General features: G+C 37.0%; 1 pseudogene; it reads left to right on the top strand.

The window, feature by feature from the left end:
- The first annotated feature begins 204 nt into the window (after nt 1-204).
- On the top strand, nt 205-22,407 carry LOC122739383 (annotated as a pseudogene).
- The last annotated feature ends 1,788 nt before the right edge of the window (nt 22,408-24,195 follow it).

The raw sequence follows: 24,195 nt of genomic DNA, 5'->3' as shown, positions 1-24,195 counted from the left end.
ACTGGGCTCCATAGTTATATCTGAGTTGTCTCCTCCTCCACTTAGAAGGTAAACTCCCACAAAAAAAAAATGTAAACTCCTTGAGGGTGGGGACAAGTTTTGCTTTTTCTTTGTATTCCAGTACTCTGCATAGTACCAGGTCCATAAAAGGTATATAACAAATAATAGCTACTTGATTACTTGATAGTGTGGAAGTTCTAGTAAATGCAGGAATGGAATGGAGATGAAATGAGCATCTGCATCTCATTGAGGGAACAGGAAAATGCCAAGACCGCCTTCCATCAACAAGCTTACACAAGCCTACTCTCTGACCTGCAGGTCAGAAATCTGGCTCATTATTACTTTATCATATTTGCATTAGCACTTACTACTCCCCTGAATCACTCCCATTAAACTATCTTCCAGGTTTTCCCTACATAATGTCCTAAATAAAAATAAATTGTGGCATTAGTTAACTGCATTACATCATATGAATTTTAAGTACCAAAAGTTGAGGGAAAGAAGGCTTTATGAAGGAATGCTTTATAAATCTAAATCAGACATGACAGCAGGTAGTTATGGAATGTGTTGACTTTTTGGAGCTATTGAAAGAAAATGGCTCTCTTTGAATTCCCTTAATTCTGTTTTGAGCTCTCCACAATCTGGCCCCAACCTACCTTTCTAGCCTTCTATGTTACTATTTCTCTGCTCCAAAGAAATAGGAATATGTGCTATCCTCCAAACACAGACATTATTTTCCCACCTTAATACCCTCTTTTATACTTTCCCCTTGCCTGTCAAATTCTCACCCATTATTCAAGACCTAGCTTGAATGACCTCACCTCCATGATGCTTTTTCTGATTGCCCCAATTAGAAGAGTTCTCTTTCTCCTCTGAGCCACAAGTTTATATTTCTTATTTTTCCCTTGAACTATAATTATTTGTGTATATGTGTTTTATCTTCCCTGCTGGGCTATAAGCTTCTGGAGGGCAGAGACTGTGTATTATCTATTTTTGAAGTCATCACAATCCTAGTACTTTGCCCAGAGTAAGTAATTTATAAATTGAATTAAATTAAATCCAATTTTATTCTACTGTCTGGTGCTGTCAGTCCACTGACCATTTTCAGAAACAGAGATACAGCAGAAATAGAAATGTCCTGTAAATCTAGAGATCCCAATTCATTACCTAGTCTTATTGCTTATTTGTCCCTTCCCCTAACAGTCTCCTTTGTAAATAAGGATAAAGGCATTGCCATTTTATATTATATGGGTGAGAGTAGAAGTTTTGAGTGGTAGAGAAATGTGAGTTTTTAACTTGAACATAATGTGTTATGTATACTTCCTCTTAGGTATAAAAAGTGGTTTATTTAGTATTTTAAATTCTTAACATTTTATTTAGACATTTATGGCTAAACCAATACATTTACGGATATATCAATATTATCACACCGATGCAATCATTTATGCAGTGAGCCTTTCCTTATAACAAAGAAAAAACAATTCAGAGAGATCTCAAATGTATGTAATGTTCTATACTTTTAATCCCCAGTATCTTTATTGAAAAGAGGGAGGTGTAGTTACTCATCTCTTTTCTGGGACCAAGACTGATCTTTACAATTTTATAGTGTTCAACTTCAATTTGGTGATCTTTGCATTTATATTATCATAGTCATTATGTTCTCCTAATCTGCTTATATCATTCTGAATTACTACTACTTCTCATCTTTCTTTGAATTCCTCATATATGTAATTTCTTTCTTCACAAAAATATTCCTTTACTTTCACATAGTATGTTTTTTCTGACCACTGTTTCTCAGACTACTTTGATGGGTCCTCATTCAGATCATTCCCTCTAACTGCAGATAGGGCAGCTAGGTGGTGTAGTAGATGGAGCACTGGCCCTGGAGTCAGGAGGACCTGAGTTCAAATCCAGCTTCAGATACTTGACACTTACTAGCTGTGTAACCTTGGGCAAGTCATTTAACCCTCCCTACCCCACAAAAAAATAAAATAAAAAAGAATAAAAAAAAGAATGAAGGACAAACAATAACAGATGACCCAAAGGATTTTCTCCTGGGCCCTCTCCTCTTCTCCCTCTATACTATTTCACTGGGTGATCTCATCAGCTCCCAAGATTTAATTAAGATTTCTTTACTGACAATTCTTAAACCTATCTATCTTATTCCATCCCCTCTATTGAACTTCAATTTTATATTTCCAAATGCCTTTCATATATGTCAAACTGGATACCCTGGAGACATCTTAAATTCAACATGTCCAAAATTGAACTCATTATCTTTCCTCATAAATTGTTCCCCTTTCCCCAAGTTCTCTGTTATTGTCCAGGGCAACACTATACCCCCAATACATTCAGCTCTCAAACCCTACCCCCCAACCCTGCCCCAATATCAAGTTTATTACCAAAGTCTTTGAAAAATCTCTAAAGTACGACCTCTTCTCTTCTCTGAAATTGCCAGCACTCTGGTGAAGGCCTTTATCACCTCACTCCTGGATTATTGCAATAGCTGCTGGTGGGTCTGCCTGCCTGCCTCCATTCTCTCCCTACTCCAATCCATCCTTATTCAACCACCAAAATGATTTTCCTAAAACACGCTGTAACCCTGTCACTCCCCTACTCTAGTGGCTCCCTACTGCCACCAGGAACATATATAAAATACTCTATTTCTCATTCAAAACACTTTATAACCTCCCACCTTTCCAGTTTGATGCCAAATAATCTATGATTTAGTGATACTGGTCTCTTGGCTCCTTCTCACACACAACTCTTTCTTTTCTTGACTCATAACTTTCTCTGACTGTTCCTATGCCCCGAATGCCCTCTCTCCTCAGCGCTGCTTACTGACATTCCCTGCTTCCTTTTACTCCCAACTAAAACCCCATTTATTACAGGAAGCTTTTTGCAACCCCTCTTAATTCTAGTGCCTTCCCTTGTCTTAATTATTTCCTATTTACTGTATATATAGATACTTGGTATTTATTTGTTTGATTGTTGTTGCATCCATTTGTAAGCTCCTTTAGGGCAGTGACTGTCTTTTGATTCTGTATTCCCAAAACTTAACACAGTGCTTGGCACATGGTAGGCACTTAAGTAACAGTTTTTAAATGTATTTACTTATTTGTTTATTTACTTACTTATTTATGTTTCTATTTATTTATTTATTTTTGTGAGGCAATGAGGGTTAAGTGACTTGTCCGGGGTCACACAGCTAGTAAGTGTCAAGTGTCTGAGGTCAGATTTGAACTCAGGTCCTCCTAAATCCAGGGCTGGTGCTTTATCCACTGTGCCACCTAGCTGCCCCAAGTAACATTTATTGACCAGCAGATCAATAGATTTTTCTGGATTCTTTCAAGTCCAAGCTAAAATTTAGGCTTCTACAAACAATCTTTCCTAATCCTGTTTAATGGTTGTGCTTTCCCTCAACTATTTTCCTCTGACATATCTAGTATACATTTTTTTTTAACAGCTCTTCTAGTTAACTTGTCTGGACAAGTAGAGGGAAGAAGTATGCTCCCACACCATTTTCAAAGGCAACCCATGAAAATATACGTTGGGAGAATCTCACCCAAAATTCAGGAACATCTTGATTGAAATTTCAGTTCTGAAATTTATACACTACCTAGGGCTGAGCACATCACATTATTTCTCTGAAACTCAGTTTCCTCATATGTAAAGTAGTGTAACGATTGGAATGACGCCACCTGCTGGAGACTTACTGTAGAAGAGTTCTGCCCATGAAGCGAAGGTCTTTGAGGGCAAGACCAGGAGTCTTTTCTTTGGTGTCAGGAAGTGACGCGGGCTAGTGGGAGGAGGAAGGAAGAGACTGGCGCTCAGTCTTGCTCTCTTTCCTCTGGACTCGGGTGGAGAGCGGAGCTAGAAATGTGCTCTCCCTTTAATAGATAGGAATCTAGGCCTTTCTCTCTCTTTACCAAATTCTTATTCTCCTTAATAAATGTTTAAAAGTCTAACTCTTGCTAAAGCTTATAATTTATTGGCGACCACTCATTAAATATTTTAGACAGACTAGCTAGAATTTTAGCCCTTAACAGTAGGCACAATAATACCTGCAATATCTACTTAACAGGTCAGTTGTCACACTCAATTGAGATTATGTGAGTCAAATGCTATTGAAGCCTTAACTGTATAGGGTACAGTTTAAAATAGAACTAAGACAGGGAGCAGCCAGGTGGCACAGTGGATAAAGCACCGGCTCTGGATTCAGGAGGACCTGAGTTCAAATCCGACCTCAGACACTTGACACTTACTAGCTGTGTGACCCTGGGCAAGTCACTTAACCCTCATTGCCCCACAAAAAGAAAGAAAGAAAGAAAGAAAGAAAGAAAGAAAGAAAGAAAGAAAGAAAGAAAGAAAGAAAGAAGGAAGGAAAGAAAGAAAGAAAGAAGGAAAGAAAGAAAGAAAGAAAGAAGGAAAGAAAGAAAGAAAGAAGGAAAGAAAGAAAGAAAATTGAATTAAGATATTTGGGACACAATAGAAATTTCATCTATAAATATCATTATCATAAGTATGTGATTTGTAAGATATCAAATCCAAAACCCTTATTTTCCTCATGAAAAAGCTAAGTCTCAGAATGACTGTGTAAGTCTACTTAAGGTAGGTTACAACTAGGAAAAATTATATATTTATATACATATATATATACATATGCACATTTATATATAATACGTGTGTATGTGTATATATAAACACTTTGTTAATGTATTAATAAATATTATTAGATAGATTGCTGTGTGGAATAGTTTTTTTCTTAGTTACAAAAAAGAGTTCAATCTACAAGGGGTGGTGGGGAAAATTGGGGCATAAAGACAAAATACATTAATAAGAAAAAAAGAAAAAAATTGTAAAATGACACCTTCCATGGCTATACCCAACTGCCTATACTAACTGATGGTTTGTATGTCAACTACCATTTGAGGGATACAATTTCAAATAGCCAATCTGATTTTGCCGCAGTTGCCTTCTTGTTAAATTCCCAGGTTAATAGTATCCAAGGCAGATCAATCCAACAATTGGAATTGTTGAAATAATTAAGGTACTTCCTAAGACTGAAAAAAAAGAGAATTGAAAATATATGTGAGGGGCAGCTAGATGGTGCAGTGGATAGAGCACTGGCCCTGGAGTCAGGAGGACCTGAGTTAAAATCCGGCCTCAGACACTTAACACTGGCTGTGTGACTCTGGGCAAGTCACTTAACCCCCATTGCCCTGCCAAAAAAAAAGAAAAGAAAGAAAGAAAGAAAGAAAGAAAGAAAGAAAGAAAGAAAGGAAGGAAGGAAGGAAGGAAGGAAGGAAGGAAGGAAGGAAGGAAGGAAGGAAGGAAGGAAGGAAGGAAGGAAGGAAGGAAGGAAGGAAAGAAAGAAAGAAAGAAAGAAAGAAAGAAAGAAAGAAAGAAAGAAAGAAAGAAAGAAAGAAAGGAAGGAAGGAAGGAAGGAAGGAAGGAAGGAAGGAAGAAAGAAAGAAAATGTATGTGAGTGTGAAACAAGCAAACTGAAAAGGAGACATTTGAACAACACTGGCTAATGCCTGGCTGGAAGTGAGATGTTTATTTCTGATGCTAATATATTTCTGCATTCTATTGTTCACCTATTGGAATTCTGACTAAGCAAGGAAGGCATTTAGGAAGGCAGGCTAGCACATGAGGATCATGATCTTTGGGGTTAACAATAACTCTTAAAGATTAACAAGGTCAATGATTTAATTTTACTAGGGAGAAAATTGAGGCTCAGAGAGTGTATGTGTTACCCAATATTACCCAGGAAGTCTGTAGTGGAGCTAGGATTCAACCTTATGTATTTTGATTCTGAATCCATGGCTTTTCCTAGTAACTCATCCTTTCTTCTTAAGGAATGCTAGAAATATAAAATGATGTGTAATAGAGGATGGGCCAGTGAGGACTCAGTCCTCAAAGCATGCACAGTATGCTTTGTTTGTTGTCAATCCATGTGGGGTAGCTTGGTAACCCAGCTTTCAGAAATGTCTGATGTCATATAATAAATGTTTCCTGCCCCCAGTGCACAATTCTGTGACTCTTTCATTTATTCTTACTTTATGGTGAAGAAACCTTTTAACTGGCTGTTGAGCCAGAATATTAGTACATACAAAAAGGTCTAATGGAGAAAGACACAGGATGGGGGAAAGGGAAGATTGGGTGCTATGTTCTCCTTACCCTTCTTGAACTGTAGCACTAAATGTATAATGACTCTCTTTCTTTGCTTTTGTGTTAATATGTGTTTTCCCTCTATTCTTAGGTAGATGAATATAAAGGTAAAATGGATCATGCTAGGCTTGTAAGCTTCAAAAAGTCATAGGATCAACCAGAGATCAAACAGAAAGGCCAGGAAAGGAATCAGCCCTAAGAAGGGATCTGCCTGATCCAGCCCATCAGTAGACCAAACTGAAAGCTCTAATTCCATGTTCTGCTAGAAAATGAATCACATTCATCAATGACTTACCCAGAAGTGAACTTACTGATGGAAAGTTTTATAGCAGCCATTTTAAGGTTGAGCCCACTATCATAGAGACTGAGGTGGTAAAGGGAGGAGTATACCCTAGTGCCAAGGAATGTGTTTTTATAGTTCGAGTCTTATTGTATATCAGTATTGACTATCAGTAAATATTCTATTACCAAAGCTAATAATAATTTATTATTTTCATTATTATTATTAATGATATTTAGGGGATGCTAGTTAGTCAAATCATCCTGTGGAGGTAGTGTCACTAGCAGATGACTGGAAATTGGTATTGGAAGCTAAGCAAACCTGAATAAGGTCTTGAGGCAAAAACATTAGAAGATACTCTCAATCTTTTAGGATTACCTGTAGGATTCTGAGTGGAGATGTAGCTAGCTGAACTCTCAGGATGTAAACTGTTAATTCGAGTGGGTGTTGGGAGAGTAAATCCAGAGTCTTGTTATAAAATGTAAATGTTAAAATCATCATCATCATGAATGCATTAGAAAATAAAGATGAAAGATTCAGTAAAATCCACAGAAGGTCTATGCTGTTTCCTTGTAAAATTTACACTGAGGGAGTGTTTGTGGATGGATAACTAAAACAATATATGGAGTCAAGTGACACTAGGTTTCATCCAGCTGGAAGAATAAAGAGGATTATAGGTCCTATTGGTTAACCCAGTGAGATCATTCAGCATTTTGGATCTTTTTGTGATAATCACTAGTACATGTAGATATTGCAAATGTTAGTTCCAATTCTTCATCCATCTATACATCAGAAAAGAGAGAAAATTGGTTACTGCAAGGTGACTCAGAGTCAAAGAGTGAGAATATATATATATATATATATATATATATATATATATATATATATATATATATATATATATATATATATATATATATATATATATATGATTGATTCTGGCAGTTTCAATCATGGGCCCAAAGACAAAGTATGTGTCTATCATCTAGTAGCCTAAGTTCAGGGAGACTCATTGTCATCAAGGGGATGGCTTTTTTGCCACTTTGCCTCATAGAAAACTTATAAATATGTGGAGTTGTTATGATGAGTGTGGGTGAAAGTAGTATCCACAATGATGAAATCACAGATCTCTTTAAGTGCAAAAGCAGTGAACCATGCAGACTTATTCATATTCCATGATGATTACAGAAATTTATCTGCAAATGGTTAAATATATTATAGCAAGAAAATAAACAATGTCAATACTGAATTTTCCTGACTTTATGTGAATTGTGGTGCTATTAAACATACTGTAGGTTTTCTGATGATCTCTTTGAATCATTTTTTGTTGCCTTATAAGAGGTCATTAGTGACACTCATGATTTTTAAAATTTTCTTGAATCATAATACATTTTCTGCATCCATTATTTTAACATTTTCTAGATATTTATGTTTCAAATATTTTCCTCATAAACAGTCTTTTGCTTTCAAATACATCATGTTATCCTACTTCATTTTGTAGGTGAGTTTTAACCATTCACAGTCACTATTATGGTTATTAATCATGCTTTCTCTCAATCCTATCCCTTTATAATTCTCTTCTCATCCTATTCCTCCCCCTTACCACTTTACAAAGAAGAATATAAACATAAGGAAATAAAATGAATGACATCAACACTAGCAATCTATTATGAAGAGTTATCTCCTATCTTTATTTATCCCAGACCCCTAATAATATTCAATATACTTACCTTTTTTCTCTTTTTAACCAATCATTTATAATCTGTCTCTAATGATGAATTTTGGGTTTTTTTTGTATTTATTCACTTCCCAACTCTATTCTCCCTTTAAAACCCCTATCTTCCCTCTTCCTTATTCTGCCTGTTTCCCTTTTGAAATATATGTATTTCTAAATCAAATTTGTATGTGCATTCAGACTTCATTTGCCTATTTTATATAGAACTGAGGCTCAAGTAGATGCCCATTCCTTCCATCCCTTTACACTATATTTATATACTCTTCTCATACACTTTAGTAAAAATAAATAGATAATTTCTTTCCCCCTCCATCAATTACTTGCTATACCTTGCTGACTTCATATCAACAGAACAACTGCCAAGGCCTGTGTTTGTCTTTCTTGACTTTCTCTTTCTGACTCTTGAAAACAGCGAGGTTTTTATATATATATATATATATATATATATATATATATATATATATAATATACACACACACATATATATACATATATACATATATATATATACACACACACACACACATATATATATATATATATCCTCATGCCAAGGGATGTGAATTCTTGATCATCACTTTGCATTTTCCAACTGCTGGAAAGTAGCCTTCTTCAGCACCTTTCTCATGTTTCCTTTGTTTTCATTTCAAAAATTCCACCTACTTTTTATCTTTTTTTAGCAGGAATGCTTTAAATTCTTCAAATATATTAAAATCATTTTTCCTACCTGTTTAGTTTGGAATGGTAAGATATTCTTTGTTCTATGTAATTTCCTTTATACTATATTCCAGAATCTTTCTCCTTTACAGTTGTGGGATAGTCTTGTATAACTCTGACTGTGGTTCCTTACTACTTGAACTCTTTCTTTCTGGCTGCTTAAAGAATTTTTTTTTTCACCTGGAAAGCCTTGATATTATTTAACACATCCCTTGGAAAGTGTTTTTAGGACATGAATGGTGGATTCTTTCAATTTTCACTTTATCCTCTGGCTGTAGTGGAAGTGAGTAGTTTTCTATTATGCTTTCCAGAAATGTGGTATCCAAGTTTTTGGTTTGGTCACAGATTTCAGGATCTAATCATTCTTGAATTCTCTTTCTTCAATAAGGATTTCATGCCAGTTGTTTTATTTGGGTTTTTTTGTTTGTTTTTTTTTGTTTGGTGAGATAATTGGGGTTAAGTGACTTGCCCAGGGTCACACAGGTAGCAAGTGTTAAGTGTCTGAGGCCGGATTTAACTCAGGTACTCCTGACTCCAGGGCTGGTGCTCTATCCACTGCACCATCTAGCTGCCCCATGCCAGTTGTTTTAGATATTTATTTAATTATTTATTTGTTTGTTTGTTTATACTTTGATTATGTCTTGTCTCAATAAATCAAGGGGTTCTGCTTTTTCCATGCCAATTTTAAGGGAATCTACTACTTGTGTCATACTTTCTACCTTATGCTGTGTTGTTTATTCTTCTTCCCTCTTTTGCCCTAGATATTCCTTAATTTATTTTCTATCTTCCTTCATTTCTTCCATTTACTGTTGGAGAACTTGTAAATAAGTTCTTCTTCTTCTTCTTCTTCTTCTTCTTCTTCTTCTTCTTCTTCTTCTCCTCCTCCTCCTCCTCCTCCTTCTTCTTCTCCTCATCCTCCTCCTCCTCCTTCTCTTTCTTCGTCTCCTTCTCCTACTTCTTTTTCTTCTACTTCTCCTTCTGCTCTTCCTTTCTCTTCCTCCTCCTCTTCTTCCTCCTCCTTCTCCTTGCCCTTTTCCTTCTTCCACCCCTCCTCCTTATTCTTCTTCCTCTTCTACTTTTCTCCCCTTCTTTCTTTTCTCCTTCTTCCCCCTTTTCTTGCTCTCTTTGCACAGATTTGCAGGTATTCTCTTTGGGGTTTATCTTTCACAATTCTCTTAATCCATAATGTTTCTTCATAATAATATTCTGAGCTTTTATTCCACATCATCTTGAAGATAGAGTCTTTATAACAGGCTAAAGTTCTGACTCTTCCCTTACACTCAGATGTGGTCAGCAGGCTGTACCTGGTCTTGTCCCCTCTCTACCCTGCATGTTTCTGATACTAAGCTATCATAGTTTGCCATGAGTAGATTAGAATCAGTGTTTACCTTCTCTCATAATCCATGATTTTTACCTTCATCTCCTTGTGTCCCTATGGAGGTGTTGGCCTTGGCACTGTATCTGCTTTTTTCTCTTTTTGAAATTCACCTTTGGGGCTTGGATCCATCACGTGCTGCACCTCAAATTCTCTGATTGGTTGCCAGAGATCATTCTAGCATCAGCCTTTTTGGAGAGCTCTTCCTCTCCCCATCTCATTTCTACCACTTCAATGTAGGCTGATCATGTGCCATGGGGAACTGACCTGAGTAGCCACACATAGGTGATCGGCCCTGTCTCCTACTGTACCTCTGAGAGGATAGCTAGGTTGAGATCTCTTGGAAGAGTCTTAGGCAAGCAGACATTTTCCAGCCCTGTCTCCATCCCCAGTCTAACTCTTGACAGCCCAGGACCAAGATCCTATTGATTTCAAGCCCTGTTTACTAGAGATTGGGCCTGGTTTCAGCCCTGATCAAATTTCCTGAGGGCTTCTGGCTACCTTCTTGTGCAATCCTGGATTACATGGAGGATCTTACCTACCTTTTCCTTTCATTTTTGTTATTGCTTTATCTGATGCCCTGTTAAAGTTAAATATTTGCTTGTGTGTTTTCCAAGGGAGCTGGGCTTATCTGGAAACTTTTAATTATCTTAACCAGAAGTCCTAGCAGCTATCTTTATTTCCATTTTATTGGTTCAGAAACTGAGGCTTAGACATTAATTGATTCTTCCCATGTTGTTTAGAAGAATGGATATTTCAGATTAGAATTCTAACTACTACAATTGTTAGGTAAGGTATTTTGGTCTTGTGTTGACAACATCAACTTCCAATCAAGCGTTTTCAGCTGTTTGTAGACATAATATCATCTTCCCTTAATATCCCTTAATATTCCCTTAATGTACTTGGGCAGTACAAGTGAATGTGTCCCATGATTACATTCTCAGTCATGATCCTACTTAGCCTCACCTGAAGCCCATTCTTTTGTTTTGTTTTTGTTTTTGTTTTTATTTTTTCAGGCAATGAGGGTTAAGTGACTTGCCCAGGATCACACAGCTAGCAAGTGTCTGAGGCCGGATTTGAACTCAGGTACTCCTGAATTCAGGGCTGGTGCTCTATCCACTGTGCCACCTAGTTGCCCCACCTGAGGCCTATTCTAATCACTGGCAACTAACTCTAGTAATGATAAGCTCTTTCCAGTACCAGTTCAACAATTCCTTCCTGCTGCCCATAATTAGAAACAAATGAATGTGGCCCTCTCCTAGAAACATAGAGAAAATAAGACACTACAGTATTTTCTGGACCCAGATCTGAATGGAGAGGTTCCAAAGAAGATACTGTAGCTCATACAGCTTGTTGTGAGGTGCTGAAATCCCAACACTGAGGATGAAGGGTTACCCTGAATCATATAGGCCTGTAACGATCTCAAGAGGAAAAGCTAAAAGTATCTCACACAGTAATAACTTATCTTGACTACTTGGCAATGAGCAGCATGCATCAACCCACCAGCATCATGGTATTCTTGTTGTTGTTGCCTTATGGAGTTCAAAGGAGGGAGTGAGCTGGTCAGCTAATGAGAACCAATTCAAGACATGGTAAATCTGCTTTTCTTGCATCCTCCTTGTCACATTCCCCACTTTCTATTCCAGAATTCTTTAGGTTTGACAAGAGGCAGTGTGGTATAAAGGGTTAAGTACTGGATGGGGAATCAGAAGGACTAGGTTCATATTTGATCAACCCTTTTGACCTTCATTTTCTACATCCATAACATCAGGCTCCTGGATTAAGTGCTTCCTAAAATTCTACAATTCTACAATTGCTTGCCTCTTCCTGGGCATCCTTGGCTAAGGACTATGTCTTGGTCAAATTATACATGATAGATACTATTTGCTGTCTATAAGCATACATGTGTCTTCATGAGAGTGTGTTAAGTCATCATTCCTGCCTTACTGCCATAGCTACTTGTTCATTGGTATGAAGGAAAAGGGTTAAAACATAATTGTATGAGCATAGAATGGGGTAAGAATGATGAGACAACAGTTTATGTGTAAAAGAGCTGAGGGTTTGGGGAGGCTATGAGCTTAATATGAGCCAAAAGTATGACTCTGCCCCTAAAAGAATATAATCCAAGGTTGTTCTGCAGAAAGACAAAATATATAGAATGAGGGAAAAGACACTCTAGGGATGTGATGGTAAATGTTTACAATCAATTCTCTGAGGCAGGTATGGGGGGGGGTGAAGCATGTGCAACATATTTTTAGTTTAACCTGTATCATTTGTACTTTGCCCTTCACTTTCTTAAGTCCAGACAATTAACAAAACAATAAACCAATCCCCGATTTGTACTGTTTGCTGATTTCTGAAGTGTACATGCTCACACTGAAAAATTATTAATTGGCTCCCTGGTGAGCTCTAGTCCACTCCTGACATATTCCTACTGTAATCTGCCACATAAGTGAATTAAGCTCTGTTATTGGAGGATGTATTAGGAAGAAAATTGACAAGATAGAGCAGATTCAGAAAGTATCAGAATGGTGAAATGCCTGGAGACCATGCCATGGGAAAATTCATCAGAAGGATGGGAGATGTTAAATCTATAGAAGAAACAGAGTGTGGTTTGTGCAAAAGCTACCTTTAAATATTTGAAGTACTCTTATGAAAAATAAGAATCAAGCTTGTCTTTCTTGTCTTCAGATGGCATGAATCAGACCAATGGGTAGAATATATAGTGAGGGTTTTCAGTTTGATGTAAGGAAAACAAAAACTTAACAAAATGTTGATAGTTAAAGATGGTCAAAAGGAGAATGGAACACTGGGAGGTACTAGGTTCTCCCTAACTTGAGGTCATTAGGTGTTTTCTGGATCACTATCTGAAGGGATAGAAGATTTTATTTTATTTTTTATTTTTATTATTAAAATACTAACATATTTTATTTATTATTTTTAATTATCATGGTTTTATGTTTTAATTTTAGTTTTTAAAAATTTTTATTGATCTTTTCTTTTTTATATCACCTTCATTTCCCAATATATTTCTCCTAACTGTAACAATTGGAATGATGCCACCTGCTGGAGACTTACTGTAGAAAAGTTCCGCCATGAAAGGAAGGTCTTTGAGGGCAAGAACATGCATCTTTTCTTTGGCATCAGGAAGTGACGTTGGCTAGTGGGAGGAAGAAGGAAGAGCTGGGCGCTTTGACTCACGCTCTTTCCTTTGGACTCTGGTGGAGAGCGGAGCTAGAAATGTCCTCTCCCTTTAATAGATAGAAGAATGTAGGCCTTTCTCTCTCTCTTTCCCAAATTCTTATTCTCCTTAATAAATGCTTAAAAGTCTAACTCTTGCTAAAGCTTATAATTTATTGGCGACCACTCATTAGATATTTTAGAAAGACGAGCTAGAATTTTAGCCTTAACATCACAGAGAGTTATAACTTAGAACATTTATGTAATGAATGCAGTGAAAAAATGCAAGTTTGATCAAATCAAACATATTTAGTATTCTCTATTCTATTTCTCTATTTAGTGTTTTCTATAGTTGCCTCTCTCTGCAAAGAAGAAAGAGATGCATGTCCATATCTCTTCTTTGGAGACAAGCTTGATCATCATAAATACATAACTCTCCAGTTTAAATTTTTTTATTGGTACCATTTTTTCCACTTACATGATTACATTAACTGTGTATACTTTTAAATTTTATTTGTGATGTATAATTATATTTTATACATATATCAAACATAGATATAATATATGTATACACATGTATATGACATATAATGTAAATTTTCTACATTGTTACCTTTAGATATACCTGGATTTATTCTAATACATATAACTTAGTTTTTAAAATCTTTAAATAACTGTTTTATAAATAACATATACATATCGATTTATATAAATGATATATGACAAATGTGTTTAAATATACTTATTATATAAATAAGACCTAAATAACTCATATATGTGCAACATATATATTTATGTGTGTGTATATAAATACATATGTACCTTCTGAACCCTTTCTAGCACACCCCTCCCCACCTTAAATTTTTTTTCCAGCTTAAACATTTTATTTAGATTTTTCTGTTCCAATCTCTATCCCTCCTTTCTGCCCTTTCCTCCCCCTCATATACTATTTTTACTTATTTTGCATAGTTCTATTTGTATGAATGGGCAGCTGGATGGCACAAAGGATAGAGCACCAATCCTGGAGTTAGGAAGACCTGAGTTAAAGTTCAATCTCAAACATTTACTACCTGTGTGATCCTGGGCAAGTCACTTAACCCTGTTTGCCTCAGTTTCCTTATCAATGAAATTAACTGGAGATGGAAATGACAAGCCCCTCTGATATCTTTGTCAAGAACACCCTCAAAAGTGGTCGAAAGAGTTGGAAACAACTGAACAGAGACAATTCGTATGAATTCATGTAAATACTCCTGCTGGGTGTCTCTTTCTTAGGGTGGGAATTTATCTTTGAATATGGATTTGAATGGATAAACTCTGGGAGTCCTTCCAGTTCTGAAATTCTGAATTTTTGTGAGACATCTCTGGGACATTAAGGATACATAACTGTTTGCCTACTCATTTTTCTGTTTGAGTAAAGTGCCTTGAATGGACTACCAATGGGCCACTGTGCTTCTCACTTACTACAAAGTCTGATCAGTGACAAGAGAGTGTCATCTTTCTAGTTGAGGGAAGCATAGACTGGGAAGATATAAAATGTTGTTAGATACAAAGAACATGTTCCTGGCCTTACATCCCTTAAGAAAATTGTATTTAGATAATAAAGAACAGAGAAGCAGTTAATAAGCAGCCTAGCTGACATTAAGCATGAGAGTGTGGTGTCACTCGGTGCTGATGAGTCACTTTGAACATCCACATTGCAATTTGCTGCTTGCCATTTTTGCAGACAGTTGGATGGGAAAGAAGCTTTATGATTGAGATGTTTTTGGGGGTAGCTTTGGGCGGGGGGGGCAGCAAAAACAAAACAGTAATACCTTTTGCAAGGCAGAAAGAAGGGATCCTTTGACTTTAAAGGAACATTAAAGTGAGAGGAATATTTTTGGAAAAACTCTGATTAGCTCTATGCTTGTGACCTCCTCAGGTCACATGAGTTCCATTATCATCTCAATGATCTCTTGATCTATTTGTCCACCCCTAATTTTTCTTCTCAGCTTTCCCTGCCTATATCACAAATACCTGGTGGATATCTACTGTGGCACGCCCAATAGGCATCTCAATTTCAACATATAGAGAATGGTGCCATTATTCCTATCCTCATCCTTACCTAACCCATTCTTCCTTTAAAACTTCCCTCTTACAGGGACAGTTAGGTGGTGCAGTGGATAAAGCAGGAAGACCTGAGTTCAAATTTGACCTCAGACACTTCACACTTACTAGCTGTGTGACCCTAGGCAAGTCACTTAATCTTCATTGCCCTGCAAAAAACAAACAAGCAAACAAACAAAAAAGCCTTCCCTCTTTCGGTTGAGGACCCTCAACATGTTGAGACATCTTTTATGTCCCTCAAATTACTTCTTCAGAGTCACCTTCAACTCTTTCCTTTGCCTCTCATATTTAATTAGTCACCATTTTTTTCTTTTTTTAAAAGTAATAAACATTTTTATTGATAGTTTGGGGTTCCAATTTTTATCCCTCTTTCTCTCCCTCCCCTCCCCCTTCTCTGAGGCAATAAGCAATCAGATATGGGTTATATATGTATGATTATGTGAAACATTACCATATTATTAATTTTGTATATGAAAATTTGAATAAAAGAAAAAAATAAAAGTGAAAAATAGCTTGCTTCAGTCTATGTTCCATCAATATCAGTAGTTTCATTGATAGTCCTTTGGGATTGTCTTGGATTACTGTATTGTTGGGAATAGTTCTGTCTTTCTTAGTTCTTCATCAAACAATATTGCTGTCTCTGTGCACAAAGTTCTCTTGGTTCTGCTCTCTTCACTATACATCATTTCATACAAGTCTTTCCAGGCCTTTCTGAAATCATGCTGCTTGTCATTTCTTATAGCACAATTATATTCCATCACCATCATATACCACAGTTTGTTTAGCCATTCCCCAATTGATGGACATTTCTTTGATTTCCAATTCTTAGCTACCACAAAAAGCTACTAAAATTGTTTTTGAACAAATAGGTCTTGTTCTCTTTTTGGAGATGTCTTTGGGATATAAAGCTAGCAGTGGTTTTGCTGGATCAAAGGGTATGCACAATTCTATAGTGGATTAGCATCCATCCCATCTTTCCCACATCCCCTCCAACATCCAATATTTTCCATTTTTTATTGTATTTGCCACTCTGAGAAGTGTGAAGTGATACCTCAGAGTTGTTTTAATTTGCATTTCTCTGATAAATAGCGATCTAGAGCGTTTTTTTTTTATATGACTATAGATAGCTTTGATTTCTTTGTCCAAAAACTGCCTGTTCATATCCTTTGACCATTTATCAATTAGGGAATGACTTGTATTTTTATAAATTTTACTCTACATATTTGAGAAGTGAAGCCTTTATCAGAGATATTTGTTTCAAAAAATCTTTTCCATTTTTCTGCTTTCCTAGTAATCTTGGTTACATTAGTTTGTGTGTGTGTGTGTGTGTGTGTATGCAAAAACTTTTCAATTTTATATAATCAAAATGATCTATTTTACATTTTGTTTTACTTTCTATATCATCTTTGGTCCTAAATTCCTCCTCTGCCCATAAATCTGACAGATAAATGATTGCATACTCTCTTAATTTTCTTATGGAATCATCCTTTTTGTGTAAATCATGTACCCATTTTGACTTTATTTTAGTATATGGTGTAAGATATTGTTCCATACCTAGCTTCTGTCATACTGTTTTCCAGTTTTCCCAGAAGTTTTTGTCAAATAATGAGTTTTTGTTCCAAAAGATTGGATCTGGGGCAGCTAGGTGGCGCAGTGGATAGAGCACCGACCCTGAAGTCAGGAGTTCCTGAGTTCAAATCCGGCCTCAGACACTTAACACTTACTAGCTGTGTGACCCTGGGCAAGTCACTTAACCCTGATTGCCTCACTAAAAAAAAAAAAAACAAAAAAACAAACAATCCAAAAGATTGGATCTTTGAATTTATCATATACTAGATTACTATAGTAATTTACTATAGTGTGATTTGTACCTATTCTATTCCACTGATCCATCTCTCTATTTCTTATCCAGTACCACATTGTTTTGTTAATTACTGCTTTATAATACAGTTTGAAATCTGGTACTGTTAGACCAACTTCCTTTGTATTTTTTTCATTGATTCCCATGATATCCTTAAAATTTTTTTCCCAGATGAACTTTGTTATTTTTTTTCTACATCTATAAAATATTTTTAATAGTTTGGTATTGCACTAAATAAATAAACTTAGGTAGGATTGTCATTTTTATTATATTGTCTTGGCCTACCAATGAGCAATAATATTCTTCCAAGTATTTACATCTATCTTTATTTGTGTGAAAAGTGTTTTGTAGTTCTGGTCATATAATTCCTGCGTTTGTCTTGGCAAGTAGACTATCAAGTATTGTACACTGGCCACAGTTACTTTAAAAGGCATTTTTCTTTCTATCTGTTGTTTCTGGACTTTGTTGGTAATATATAGAAATGCTGATAATTTATGTGTGTTTATTTTGTATCCTGAAACTTTGCTAAAGTTGTTAACTATTTCAAAAAGCTTTTTAGTTGATTCTTTATGATTTTCTAGGTATAACATCATATCATCTGCAAAGAGTGATAGTTTTGTTTCCTCATTACCTATTCTAATTAATTTAGCTTCCTTTTCTTCTCATATTGCTATAGCTAACATTTCTAGTATGATATTAAATAATAAAAGTCATAATGGGCATCCTTGCTTCATCCCTGATTGCATTGGGAAGGCTTCTAGCTAATCCCCATTACAGATAATGCTTGCTGATGGTTTTAGATAAATAGTACCTATCGTTTTAAGGTAACCTCCTTTTCACCAAGTCTTTTCAATTCTACCTCCACAACACCTCTCATTTCTGTTCCTTTCTCTACAATCAAACATTTACTACTCTAATCAGGTTGTCATCTCCTCTCTACTAAATTATTGATAACTTCCTAGCTGGTTTCATTGTTTCTAAGCTCTTCCATCTCTGATCCATCTTGTACAATGCTGCCAAAATAATCTTCCCAACTCAGGTCTGACCATATTACCCTACACCCAAGCTCAAGAAATCTCTAGAGGGCAGAATGAAAATACTATCAGGTCTGGAGTCAAGAAGCTCTAAGTTCAAATTTGACTTAAGACACTTACTTGCTGGGTGACCCTAGGCAAGTCACTTAACCTCTCTTTGCTTCAATTTCTTCATCTGTAGAGTTGTGATAACAATAGCATATATCTCTCATAGTTGTTGTGAGGATCATATGAGATAATTAATTGTAAAATGCTTAGTAAAGTGTCTGACACATAGCAGACACTACACAAATGTCAGCAATTTGCTATTATTATAATTATTTCTCCTAATATAAAATATAAGTTCCTTAGCTTGTCATTTAAAGCCCTTTATAGACTGACTCCAGGCTCTCTTTCCAGACTTTTTAAAAATTTAAATCCCCTTCATGCACTCTGTGATCTGGATAAAGTATCCTATTCATTGCTTCTTGAAGTTGCCATTTCATTTCCTGCCTGTATGCCTTTGCCCAGGCTGTGTCCATGTGTGGAAGGCACTGTCTCCCCTCCTCTACTTCTTAAGATCCTTAGCTTCTTTGGAGGTTCATATAAGAAGCCTTTCCTGAGTCTCTAGTTGTTAATGTCCTCTCCCTACTCCCCTTATTTGTTTGGTTAAGAGATAGCACTTTACATTTTGCTGAATACTTTGTCATTATCATCTCATTTTTTATCCTCATAACAAACCCTTGGAGGTAGGTGCTATTATTATTCCTATTTTCCAGGTAATAAAATTGAGGCTGAAAGAGATTACAGAGTCACACAGTATCAATTCATCTTTGGAACTCCATGCCCAGAGATACCTTCATTATATCAACCTGTCTCTAAGAAAGATCCACATATGAGAGTTAATAAAGTAAAATTTTTTAAATGACCTCAAGTGACAGACCTTGAACTGATATCTCTGTTTATTTACTATGTGGATGAATGTTTTTCCATAACTGAGATCTGGGAAGACTTCTATCCTGGACCACTGAAAGAGGCAAACATTTACTCTGGGTCATGTACTAGTAGAAGGCAATTTTATGTGACCATGCCCAAGTATGGAAAGTGAGTATATAAGGTCCATGTGGCTCATATAGAAATGACTCCTTTTCATTCAAGTCATTTCATGACAATATCTGCCAATACTGATTTTATTATTTCTCTGCGTTTTGAAAGTAAACAGACTGTGCCTGCACCCTCCTTAATGGTTATGTGATATCCCATGAGAGACACACTTTCTTCTCCTTGTTTGTGAAGGGGATTCAAATCATATTCAAGTCGCATTTCACCAGGCAGTGTGTTAGACATGGAGCCAGTGCCTATACCATGAAAGCCTGAGATGCCAATAGGAGCCAACGGTGGCCTTATGTCCAAAAAGATGGAGGGTATACATTCTGAACTGCCGTTTCAGACAGGAAAATACTTAAAGATATTATTTTATAGAACCAAAGATAGGCAAGCCTTTTACAGTACAATGGTCTTTATTCACTAGGGGGTATATTCTTAGAAATTACACATTAATTACAGCTATGAATCCCGCCTCTTGCCTTTTATTCCCACCCCATGTTTCGACCCCTACAATCTGCCCCACTCCATCACCAGCCAGGCTCAGACCTTCATTAATTCTCACCTGGGCCATTGCGATACTTCCCTAATTGCTCTCCCTGACTCCAGTCTCTCCTTTTTTTAATCCAGCCTTCACATTCCAAGAATACTCTCTTCCTAATGCCATTTTCCACTGCTTACGTGAGAAAATGTAAATTCTTAAGACTTACATACAACACTCTGCACAGTATGGTCCCAACTCACCCCATCCATCTTTACTCACTGACTAAACTAGCCTTTTCCCCATTCCTTAAATGATCATTGTTATTTCCTACTTTCATACCCTTGCTCCCACGCTTCTTTCTACCTAGCATATTCTTCCTCAGCATCTCTACTTATTGAAATCTTACTCCTCCTTTAAAGCTTAGGTCAAATGCAACCTCCCCAAGTGAGTCTTATATGATGCTCTAGCTGTTTATAACTTCTCATGTTTGCATTCTTGTAGCCCTTTATACTTCTTTGATTACATTTTTCTCATTCCCCATTTTATTATAATTATCTATCAGTATACACCAGGACAATAAAATAAAACCAAGGAAATCCTAGCATGTCTGTCCTTCCAACCTATAGTAGTCTAATATAATATTGTTCAATGTAAAAAAAATTCTAGAGTAGGGGTCAAAAAACTAATTGTCATCTATTTATTCATCTATTCATTTGTTCTTTCTATAAGAATTTTTAAGTATTTAATATGATCCAGTCACTGTGCTAAGTGGTTCTGAGGATATATAAATAACAATAAAATATGTGCTACTCTCAAGGTGCTCATAAGCTCTTGGGAGAAACCACATATGAACATACACATACTATTAAAAACATACATTAATAGTATTTAGTAGAGATTAGGTTTTACTAGAAGTGGACATACAGATTTTATTAATTCAGAACTCAATATTTAATATAGTTTGAAGTTTAAAATTCAATATAAAATATGTTTAAGTAATAAAACAAATATACAAAGTAAATACAAAGATAATTTAAGAGGGACTAACAACTGTGGGTATCAGGTTAGGACTCCTGCAGGGTAGGGTCCTTAAGTAGAATGTTGAAATGGAAGAGGTGCAGAGAAAAAAACAATCTAAGGCTTCAAGACAGTTTGGGACAAGATACAGAGCCTGGAGATGAAATGCTTTGTATGGGAACAACACATAGACCAGCTTGGCTGGAGCATAGAGTACATGAAGGATAGGAAGGCATAACAAGCCTATAAAGGTTGATCAGAGCTAGGTCATCTAAGGCTTTAAAAGATAAATTTAAAGGGCTGGTTTTTATCCTAAAGGCAACAAGACGGCATTGAAAAATTTTGAGTATGGTAATAACACAGACTTGGATTTTAGGAACATCAATTTAGAAGCCATGTAGACAATGATTTGGAGACCTAAAAGATCAATTAGGAGGATATTGTAATAGTCTATGCCAGAGGTGATGAGTGGTTGGTAGACAGAAGGGGATGGACATGGGAGATATTGTTCAGATGAAATAGATAAGCAATGACAACTGAGTGGATATTGGTGATAAGGTGAAGTGAAAATGACTGAGCTTGAAAACTTGGGTGACTAGAAGGACAATGGTACTGACCTCCAAACAGAAAAGGAAAGAGGGTGAAGGTAGATTTTAAGGAGACACACATTCTGTTTTGTACATGTTGAGTTTGAGACACAGGATGTAGAGTTGAAGATATTTAATAATGATTTGGGAATTGTAAAGAATTAATTGTTATTTGATGTTTTTATGCCTCAGTGCGCACTGGCCTGGAGCTCTGCAAACCCCATGGTGCTCCACCCACTGGATGTAGCCATTGCCATGGCGCTGGCACCTCATGTCATCACCACTCCCCAATGCCTACTAGACTTCCAATCATTATAATTTTGCCAGGCCCATGTGAGGTGGCTGAGCTTAGAGCACAGCATTGCAGAGATACAGATCTTCGTGAAGACCATGACCCAAGACCATCACTCTTGAGGTTGAACCCAGTGATACTATCAAGAATGTCAAAGCCAAAATCTAGGACAAGGAAGGTGTCCCATCAGATCAACAATGTCTGACTCTTGCTGGAAAGCAGCTAGAAGATGGCCGGACTCTCTCTGACTATGACATCTAGAAAGAGTCGAGTCCACTCTGCACTTGGTGCTGTGTCTGTGGGGGCTGGGGGAGTGTTGGGGGGGCATCATTGAGCCTTCCCTTCATCAGCTGGCTCAGAAGTACAACTGTGACAAAATGATCTGCCATAAGTTTTATGGCCACCTGCACCCCTGCATTGTAAACTGCTGTAAGAAAAAGTGCAACTAGACCAACAATCAGCACCCCAAGAAGAAGGTCAAATAAAGACCAGTCTTGGGACCCAATTTTGGTTTGGCTCCCCTGACTGAAGTGTTCTTTAGTAGTATGTTGTAACAAGGTCTTGTTCCTGGGTGTAATGGGGCTATGATATCAATGAAATCCCATTTTAGTTGAAAAAAAAAAAAGAAGAGGGGGCAGCTAGGTGGCACTGGCCCTAGATTCAGGAGTACCTGAGTTCAAATCCAGCCTCAGACACTTGACACTTACTAGCTGTGTGACCCTGGGCAAGTCACTTAACCCTCATTGCCCCGCCAAAAAAAAAAGAAGAAGAAGAAAGGATGAGCAAATAGAAGAGAGTGGATAATAGAACCTTGGGAGATGGCTGTGGTTAGGAAAGGGCACCTGGGTAATCAGTGAGTAAAAGAAACCAAGAAGGTATGGTCCTATAGGAAGTAGCAGAATGTAAAAGTCTCATAAAAACACAGAGATGAGAGGATAGCTAGGGAGGGAGGGTAGATAACAAAGAATGAGGACTCAGAATAAACTCTCTGATTTGGCAATGAAGAGATCAGTGGTAGGTATAGAGAGGTGATGTTAAAAGCCATATTACATGGTGCTGAGTGGTGAATGAGGGCAGAGCAAATAGATGGAAATGAGACCTTGCTTCTAGTCACAGTTCAGTTGCTAATTAGTGGTATGGCTTTGGGCAAATCACTGATCCCTTTCTGGGCCTCAGTTTTCTTATCTGAAGAATTTAGTCCAAGGGATCTTTAAATTCCCTTTCAGCTTTTAATTCTATATGTGTGTAGGTGTGCGTGTGTGCGTGTGTGTGTGTGTGTGTGTGTGTGTGTGTGTATTTCTGGACCTTCTGTTGTTCTTCTGAAGGATTTCATCTATCTATGTGAAGTTTTTGATAAAAATTACATTTTTCTCTCAAAGATATAGTTGATTTTGAATTTCTAGTCAACATAGCAGAATGCTAACATTGCTGCCTAAGGTGTGGCTGCTCCTTTGAAGACCACTTAACTTTTAGTTTTATAAAAAATATCCAATATACCACAAATCAAGAAATCACCAGTGAACAACTGAGAGATCGGCAACACAGGCTTGGTGTCAAGGTGACACCAGGGACAACATTGTCTCAACACCCATGTAAAATCTGTTTATGTTCTAAACTTGAATTGAATGTGACTGTTTCATGAGGCTCTGAAGCAATGCTGTTAGTAGTCCCAAACCTCCCTTTTGGCCCCTGAACATTCCTGATCCAGCTCAGAGTCTATAATTCCTTCCTGGGGGTTATTCCATTGTTCAGAGCAGATTAACAACACAGACACCAACTTGTAAAACCGTAAAATATTTGCAGTTCTTTTGAAGACACTAGTAAGAAAGCATGCAGCCTGCTGGGTCAGGCCTCTCTCTCTCTCTCTCTCTCTCTCTCTCTCTCTCTCTCTCTCTCTCTCTCTCTCTCTCTCTCTCTGTCTCTCTGTATGCATGCAAAATCCAAAGTAAAGTTTGTAGTGGGCCCCAGCTACCCTGCTGGAGATGAGATGGAATGGGCCTCTAGAAGCTGGATCATGTAAGACTTTTAGGGAAGCCTAGAAACAGTTAAAAAGTACAAAGTGAAACAGCATTCCTCTCCCTTTCAAGGAATAGACGTCTTTAGCAAAGCCAAGTAAGCCCAGGTTATGTTTGGCTCTGTTCTCTGTCCCCAACTCCAGTCACCTGTCCTATACCAACTTAAGATGAATTCTGATCAAACTTTGGATGCTCAGAATAGGAGCTTTCGAGGGCACAGTCCAAGAAGCTCTTATATCTCCCTAAACATTAGGGAGG

This window comes from Dromiciops gliroides, chromosome 2, assembly GCF_019393635.1.
Source record: "Dromiciops gliroides isolate mDroGli1 chromosome 2, mDroGli1.pri, whole genome shotgun sequence".
NCBI lineage: Eukaryota > Metazoa > Chordata > Mammalia > Microbiotheria > Microbiotheriidae > Dromiciops > Dromiciops gliroides.
This window is presented reverse-complemented; position numbering and strand designations above follow the sequence as displayed.